Source organism: Lynx canadensis, chromosome D3 (genome assembly GCF_007474595.2).
Source record: "Lynx canadensis isolate LIC74 chromosome D3, mLynCan4.pri.v2, whole genome shotgun sequence".
Lineage (NCBI taxonomy): Eukaryota > Metazoa > Chordata > Mammalia > Carnivora > Felidae > Lynx > Lynx canadensis.
This window is the reverse complement of record NC_044314.2, coordinates 17,075,301-17,083,629: the sequence shown is the minus strand read 5'-3', so window position 1 is coordinate 17,083,629 and position 8,329 is coordinate 17,075,301. Positions and strand designations below refer to the sequence as shown.

The window sequence follows — 8,329 nt, the reverse complement described above, 5'->3', positions numbered from 1 at the left end:
AAGAAAAAAAAAAGACAACAAAAAAAACAAAACCCAACAACTTTTCAGCCCACTTTGCAAATATTAACCAATTAATCTAATTTAAAATAAAATACACCGAAACGTCTTCCCGTGCTGGGAGTCTGCACGGCCACTGGAATAATATTGGTTATCTTTAGAGTCAGGCCCGGCCGTTCACACGCAAGTGAGCCTTTTTAAAGGGCTTATGGTGACATGTTTTTCAGATCCTTCCATTTTTGTCCTGGTTCCTGGGTTAGCACAATTAGGTTGACGTGGGGTTTCTTTCCCCTTTGAAAAAAAACCTTTCAACTGAGCGCACGTCTGTGAAAGAGGTAGGACCCAGGACCCAGGGCTGGATAAAATAGCCTACCTCGTGTGTTGGTAATGTATTGTCTCCTTCTCGTTTGTATTCACGATTATACACACCTCTGTGGGCTGCACGGGGTTTATACATGTATCTTTTTGCGTTCTCTAGGCTATGGCCACCTGCTGTACGTACAGTATGTGCTGGCTATATTTGAACACCATCTCCCTTCTTCAATTTAAAGACCTACCTATTACATCTTGTTTACTCAGTATCATTCCCCCAGTTTAAAAAAAAAAAAAAATCCTGCAAGAACCGAACATGCCATGTTTCAATCTGGCCCCAGTGGCTTTTTCTCTGAAAGCAAAACGTGTGTCTTTTACACCAGGGCTTTCTCCCCACCCCAGGGGGTGTCTTCCATTCTTTTGTGGCTCAGTTTAAGGCGAAAAGGGCTCCAAACCACTAACTAGACAGAGGAGAGCCCCTTCTTCCACCTCCAGGGAGAATTTCAGATTTCCTTTATCTGAAGATAGCGTGCCCTCTTCTTACTTATTTGCCACCATTGCGAGGAGAACAAAACACCACCTTGGCGTCAAGATCCTGGGTAGAGGCTCACGGTCTTTTTCAACCATCTTTGGCGAGGCCTTGCTTCCTTCCACTCGAGTAAGTTGCGGCTTGGGGCCACGGCAAGGACTGGGTGAGAGCCCGAAATGTCGTTGGAAAAAAAAAAAAAACAAAACCCAACAACCCCCAGCAGCCCTCCCTCCAGCCCCTCGGCACCACCACCCCGCTCTCCGGGGCGAAGCTGCAGCCCGGCGGCCCCGTATGGGCGAGACTTGGCAGGTCGGCGGGGCTCCTCTCGCAGCCGCGGAGTCGGCGCCGGCCGGGCGTCCGCGCCCGCCCGGCTGCGGGGCTTCGCGCTCTCGCCTCCCTTCTCCCCGAATCCTCCCTTCCCCCACCGGCCGCCCCCTCCCCCTCTGCCGCGCTCCCTTTTGTTCGCTCGCCGCTCGGGCCGCCGCCGCCGCCGCCGGGCCCGCACCCCCAGCCGTAGGCCCCGGCGTGGCGGGCCGCCCCGCCGCCGCCGCCGCCGCCGCCGCCGCCGCGCGGCCTAGAGCGCGCCGCCCGGGGAGGCGCGGGGCCCGGGCCGGGCGCACGGCGAGGCCGCGGCGGCGGCGGCGGCGGCGGCAGCGGCGGGGCGGCCCGGGGGGCGCGGGAGCCGGCAGCCCGGGAGGCGGCGGCGGCGGCGGCAGCGGCGGCGGCGAGGCCGCTCCACCGCACACGCACACACAGACCCCGGCAGCGGGAATGCGGATGACACGCCCGTAACATGGAAGCCGCCGCCGCCGCCGCCGCTACGACGACAGCAGCAGCAGCCACAGCAGCAGCAGCCGGCGGCGCCGCGCTGAACAAAGGTCATCCGAGCTGCGGCCCAGACGCCCGGGCTTGACCGCTGCGAAGGCCAACCCCGGGAAGGGGGTGGGTGTGCGCCCGCGGGGCGGGGGGCGGCGAGGGGCGGCGGGGGGCGAGCGAGGGGGCGAGGGCAGCGCAGGACGGGGCCCGCGGGTGGGCTGCGGGGAGAGGCGGGCGCGCCGGCCCCTCGTGCCCACCCCTGCGGGCCGGGGCGAGCGCGTGAGGCTCAGGCCCCTTGGCCTGACTGCAGTGGCCTGTCCCACCCTGGCCTTGGGGACGGGGCGGCCTTCGCGCCCCGCCAGCCTCCTTGGGGGGGCCGAGGACGAGCCGGTTTCGCTAGGCCCCACAGGTTCAGAGAGGGGGGCCACGTGAGCGCAGGAGCCCGCTCCTTCCCCCCCACCCCCTCCTCCAGCGCTGGCGGCTCACGGAGGATTCCTGAAAGGCCGCTGTGCCCCTCTTTCTCACTGCCCCTGGACTCGCCCCCCCCACCCCCACCCCAGGCATCCCTAGTTTCCTACCCCGAGGTGAAGGGATTTGGACTTCTCCCCCCAGGTGCTTGAAAGAAGAGAAGGTTGGAGGAGGAGGAGACTGGGGGGGCGGCTGGTGGTGGTGGTGGTGGTGGTGACAGGGCTGGGAGAGAGAGGAGAGGGACGGGAGGAGGGGGCTGGGTGGGGTGGGGGTGACAGGCAGAGAGGAGCCTGGTCAACAAGCCAGCACCACTCTGCTAGGAGGCCGAGGCCGCTCCTGCAGCCGACGCATCCAGTGTGAGGAGGCACACATAGATTGCTTTCTTGGGGGCTCTTTGTCAGCCACCAACACAGAGAACACACACTGACACACAGGTACACAAAGATGTGAGCCAGGTTGTGGGAGGTAAGTGGGGGAAGGAGAAGGAGGGGGAAACAGTGCGGTGGGCTTTGGGGTGGAGGGGCCGGGGGGATGGGCCCCGAGGGGCTCTGGGGTGCTTGTGAGGCGAGCATTTCCAAGGCTGTGTGCTTGTGCGGCGGTGGGGGGACACACGATGACCTTCCCCTCCTCACGAAGACCTAAAAGGGAAGAGCAACCCCCAGCGAGATCCCCTCCGTGCTGATGATTTTCAGGGACTTGTTGGCAACTCAGGGAGGGTTGCCATAGCTTTTTTATGTAGGGTGACCAGAACCGGCTGAAACTGGTTTGAGGCAGATCAGCTCCTGAACACAATGCAGTCACTGAGCTACTACAGTGGGATAGCAGCTTCCTCCCTTCATGGCAGCCAAAAGCAGAGGACCTTGCAGGAAGGTACCATCCCAACACAGTATGTGAATGCACACTTAGACACCACACAGCACTGGTATGTGACTAATGGAGCCCTAAAAGATTCTGTGCAGAGAAGATGGGAGAAAAGGTGCAGGTTTGCAAGGTCTGAGATTAACTTGGGCTTTTCCTGCCTTTTGCTTTTGCTTAGGGGATGGACAAGGAGCTGAGATTTATGACCCTTATTAAAGAAAAAATGTGCCTTGCTAGGGTGGGGACTCTTGGTGTATGCAGTCTCTCTCTCTCTCTCTCTTTCTCTGTGTTTTTAACAAAACAAAACCAAAATGAACTGATGGGTTTGTAATGGTAGTTTTGTTTGTTGCTGGAGAATGCTACTTTGCATGCCTTTTTGTTTTTGTTTTTGTTTTTTTTTTTGTTTCTCTCTTGCAGGGAATGTTCTGTTTTGTGCTTTTCCTTTTAGAAGCTACTGAAGGGTGTTGGGGGTACTTCTGACTATTATGAAGGCCAAAAGGTAACAATATTGTTCTAGGAAATGAACATAAATGCGTTCCAGTGATGCTGTAAGGCATACATGCTGTCTTTTTTTTCCTTGTAGGCCTGTTGACTGGGGCTGCTTTTAACCCTTTCATATTTGCAGAGAATGCAACCGTGTGACAGTAACTGAACATTGGGCCAAAGTCTTTCCAAAAGGTCAAGGTTCACAAGGTGAGATACGATATTTTGAGCATGAATTTAAGTGTTTATCTGAGGATCCATTCCGAGACAGACTGACAGTGGATTGGTACCCTGGAGAGAATTTGGGGTTCAGAGTGGAGAAGAGATACTCTTAATGTTATCCAAGTGTAATGGGATTAGAGTGACTTTATGATGGTATTGCTCTCCAGGCCAAATCAGAATGACTTCATTAACTCGCATGCGGGTAGTCCTTTAGAAGAGCCAGGCCTGGAAAAGAAGCAAGTTTAGAGAATGGTAGGCATCAGGGCCTTGTGGAGAATGCACTGTTTTGCATAAAGACTAAAGCAGCACACATTTAGCGTGATCCCGTCGAGGACAAAAAAAAAAAAAAAAAAAAAAAAGGAAGGACTTGGCCAAATCGAGGCAGCCTCGCCTCGTTTTTAGGGTTTGAAGAGTCTGAAGGTGGATTTGCCTTTTGTTCATTCATCACCTTCCTTTTACCTTGAGCTGTGTGTTAACCTGAAAGGTTTTTCCCTCCGAGTCAAGTGGCTTTTATTGATTTTGGGGGCTGTGGACGGTGAGTTTGCCATTGGATTATTTGTGGCATACATTTTAATGTGGAATGCTAATGCAGTACCAGGAGGAAACCGGCTGGCCTGGCTTCATCTGTGAAAAGATGCCTGTTAACTCCAAGCTTTATAAGCAGTGGCTGGTAGAAAATATCTGATGCCTGAAGAGCGTGCAGTGAGAATCGAGCTGGCATTTTAATGCACCCCCAAAACCAGAGGTTTGAGAGTAGCAGAGGGGAGAAGGCAGGAGCGAGGGTAGCCAAATGAAGAACAAAGACAGTGAGCGCTTCCAGGGGAACCCTGAACGTTTTTGCCTTGGGGTTCCTTGTGAAAAGACTGCAACTGCCCCACACAGAAAAACCAGCAGCTCCAGAATCCTCTCCAGTACGATGTCAGCAACAGATAGAAGGAGTTCTGTCTTCTGGTTTGGGAGAAGTACAGTCAAGAGGCGCTCGCGGAAGGCAGGATTGGAAATAAATTTCTCCCCTACTTTGAAGAGGGGATCTTGTGCCTCTCCCATTTCAGCAGAAGAGCGCCTTTTCTGAAATGCTGAGGATCTCCAAAGATGGGGAAGTGGTGTGCTGGCAGTGGGTGGGCAGAATATCTGCAGTGAAGGGTGTCAAGCACGCAAGGGTTTTTTATTGTTAGGAATTTTTTCATGTGATCGCAGAGCCTCCAGGGTGTGAGAAAACCGGCGAAAGGGAAAACGAGGGGCATGGTTAGCTCAGATGCGCGGTGTAGTGCTTAATAAAGATACGTGTAATCTCGGACTGGTATCCCGGTAAATAGCTCACACGATGGAACAGAATTCTTCACAAATCACTGTGCTAAAATTGGTTTTCAACCCGACATCATTTTCGACTGCCAGAGGTCCTGTGTCTGAGCGTGGTGGAAATCTGCTTGCGAAGCAGATCGCAATCCACGTTGCGTGATATGCTGTTCCTGCCTTTCTGGTGCCAGCTAAAACTCAGATGGCTAACATGATAAACCTTAATTAGCTTAATACAATCAGCTGTTTTATAATTTAGGCCCTCACTCCTGTCTTTAGAAAGTCCGTGATTTTTTTTATTTCACTTGGACAGCCGTCTCCTCCTCTCCTCGCAGTGGCCGTTTCCGGATAGTATGTGGGAGAGCCCTTTTTTTTTGTAGGGCATTGCATGTCACAGAATGTTCTGGTTTACTCTCTCCGCGGTTTTGAGCTTTGTGACTCCTCCTTTCCCTGCCCCCCCTCCCCCCCCCCCCAAGGCTCCTGGAAAATCGCATTTGTTTTGCATTTAGGCCAGTCTTTCCAGCTGCAAGTGCTGTTTAAGCCTGGAGAGCTGGTTCTCCAAGCCAGCAATCAGGGGCTCATCTATGGACTGAGGTTTGTCTCAGGTGGCGATCTCTGGCTGAGGTATAACAATGTAGCAGGCCCAGGTCTCCGAAGAGGAACAGAGTTTTCTGGGCTCGCGAACGTGAATGTGAGCGCGAGTGCGGAGAATGAGCAGACAGCACTCTTCTTTCCTGGAAGAGGCAGGAGGGAACACGGTGGCACCCACGCTGGGGGCCCCCACGCTGGGGGCCGGGCCTGTGCCCTCGCTGCCGCGGTCACCAAGCGGGCAGCCAGCCACACCTGGAGCCTGGTCGGGATGGCCTGCGGCAGTCTCCAGGGTTGACCAGACGGCCATCCCCTCTGGAGGAGGAATGTGTGGGCTGATGAGGGTACTCTGGAAAGAAAGTGTCACGCGGTGGTTGAAGCTTCATTTTGGTCATTTGCTTCCTTCGAATTAGTTTTTCTATGTTAAGAAACATCAGAGTGGGGGCTTTTAGGGCCCCCCAGCCTCATGGTCCAGGAGAAGAGGCTCGCTTCTCTCTCTTTCGCCCCTCTTTTCTCCCAGAGAGATTCCCTGCCCCCACGCACTTTGACTCCTTTTTAAAAAAGGGGTTATGGGACGAAGGACCTGTACATGGAATTTTCTGTGTATCCCCTTGACTGGGAGGAGTTAGAATTTTCAGAGTTGTGTCTCCTGTCCTCCTTTATTTCTTCCCTTGAAATACGTCCTGGGGTCCGTCTTCTGTTGGTTTCGAATAACCTTCCTCACAGCCTTGCTAGAACTCCCATCTAGCTGGTTCCCAGCTGGGGCAGAGGTTGCCCTGATGTGGGGACCACGGGACGGTTGCCAATACAAGGGAAACCGAAAGTATCTGGGGGCGATTTGGGGTGGCCCTCTCCTCATTCCCCCGATATCTCTTCCTAATCACTACAATATGGTGACCACATCCAGGGTAAACATTAAGGACATCCACACCTTTGTGTTGATTGTATATAATCTTTAACCAAGTCGTGGTTAAATAATTAACTTTTTAGAACTTTTAAATTTACATCCGGCGAAATTTACCCCGTGGCGAATAGTTGTATGGGTTTTGGCACAAGCATATAGCGCTGTGTGTCTGCCAACCAGTAGGCTCAGGGACTGGTTCCATCACCCCCAAAACTTTCCTCCTGCTGGACGTTGGTAGACCGACCCTTCCCACCCCCACCCCTGGCAGCCGCGGATGTGTTCCGTCCCTCGAATGCCACACGGACGGCTTCGTTCACTTAGCGAAGTGCATTTGAGAGCCATCCGTGCTGTGATGTATCTCCATACGTGGCTTCTTTTCTGTTGCCAACTCGGACACGGCTACGTGGGCCTATCACAGTTGATCCGTTCTCTGGCTGCGGGACGTCAGGGTGATTTCCAGTTGTGGGTGCTTGTGGATAAGGCTGCTGTAAACATTTGCATGCAGGCTTTTGTCTGAACGTCAGTTTTTATGTCTCTTCCCTAAAGACTTTGGGGTAGTGGGGGTGGCTGGGTCGAATGGTGAGTACGTAAGGATTAGAAGTTTGAATGAAAATACATTCAGCACTTCTTCCTAGCTCATGGGAGAGAGAGATCTGGCCTCATTAGCGGCAGTTAAGACTTCCCAAGCAAGAGATTGCGGCGAGCATTATCTGAAGACACACGAGAGATGATGATGGTAATAGACCACTCACGAACGTGGAGGACATACTTTATAACCCAGAACTAATCGGAGTTAGCCAAAAGTGGAAACAAAAAAGCTGTGAGTGGTAAAATATCCTTTATTTCCTACAGCAATTATTTTTAATCTCCTCAGAAACATTTGGCAGTTTAATCTTCACATGGGTCTTCAGGTTCAGTAAGACACGGAACGACAACACTCGGAATCCTGGAAAGTGGTACCAGAGATCTTTGTTGAACTCTGAGTTACGTAACCAACGTATCACGAATGATAATTTGTCCTGATTTTTTTTTTTTTTGACTGCCAAAATACGGGTGTTGTTTTAGCATCTGTGGTTATTATCCAGCTTTTATGCCTTTTAAGGAAGTGAAAAGACTTAAGCAAGATCTGGGCAATGAAGTAGGGAGATTTGGGGAGCAGACTCCCTTTTCTAAAATTTTTATTTATTTATTTTGAGAGAGAGAGGGAGGGAGAGAGAGAGAGAGAATCCCAAGCAGGTTCCGCACCGTCAGCGAGGAGCCTGATGTGGGGCTCGAACTCACGACCTGCGAGATCATGATCTGAGCGGAAGTCGGAAGCTCAACTTAACTGAGCCCCCCAGGCGCCCCCAGCTTTTTTATACTTTAAAAAATTTCTTGGAGGATAAAATAGCGTTCAGGATTGTACAGAATGAACAGACGAAGGCTGTGGTGCTGAGACGGAGGAGAGCCCGAGAAGTGGGAAGTGACGTTACTTTGGGGATTATTTCCGCCATTTTACAGATCCCGAATGTTTAGTAAGCACCAGATGTTGTGCTAGGCCCTGGGAGTACCAAGGGAAAAGGAATCCAGAGAGAAGCCTCTAGTGGGAAGTAGCCTGCAGATACTATGATAGGAATGTGAATGAGCCACCTAGTGCCCGGTGTGGAGAGGGAGGAGCCCTTGAAGAGGTGGCTTCTGTGCTGAGAGAGGACTGAGTAGGTATGGCAAGCGGGCAGAGACTGGGGGAACAGCACGGGAGTCTGATGGAACAGCCTGTGGAAAGGCGCCGAGCGAGCCTGGTGTTGTGAGCGGGGGATGGGAGAGTAGGGGTGGGTGTGGGAGAGTAGGAGGTGAAGTGAGGAGGCAGGCAGGGGCCC

General features: G+C 52.9%; 1 protein-coding gene across 5 annotated transcripts in view; it reads left to right on the top strand.

The window, feature by feature from the left end:
- The first annotated feature begins 1,667 nt into the window (after positions 1-1,667).
- ZNF532 (zinc finger protein 532) overlaps positions 1,668-8,329 on the top strand; it is a 109,016-nt gene continuing 102,354 nt past the window's right edge. Inside the window, exons 1-3 of one of the 5 annotated variants that reach the window (XM_030336520.2) lie at positions 1,668-1,780; positions 3,398-3,479; positions 3,564-3,673. The gene's annotated coding sequence lies outside the window, so the exon portion shown is untranslated. Of the gene's footprint in view, positions 1,781-2,379; positions 2,993-3,397; positions 3,480-3,563; positions 3,674-8,329 lie in introns of those variants that run through there. The other 4 variants (XM_030336523.2, XM_030336527.2, XM_030336525.2 and 1 more) reach the window with 4 other exon arrangements.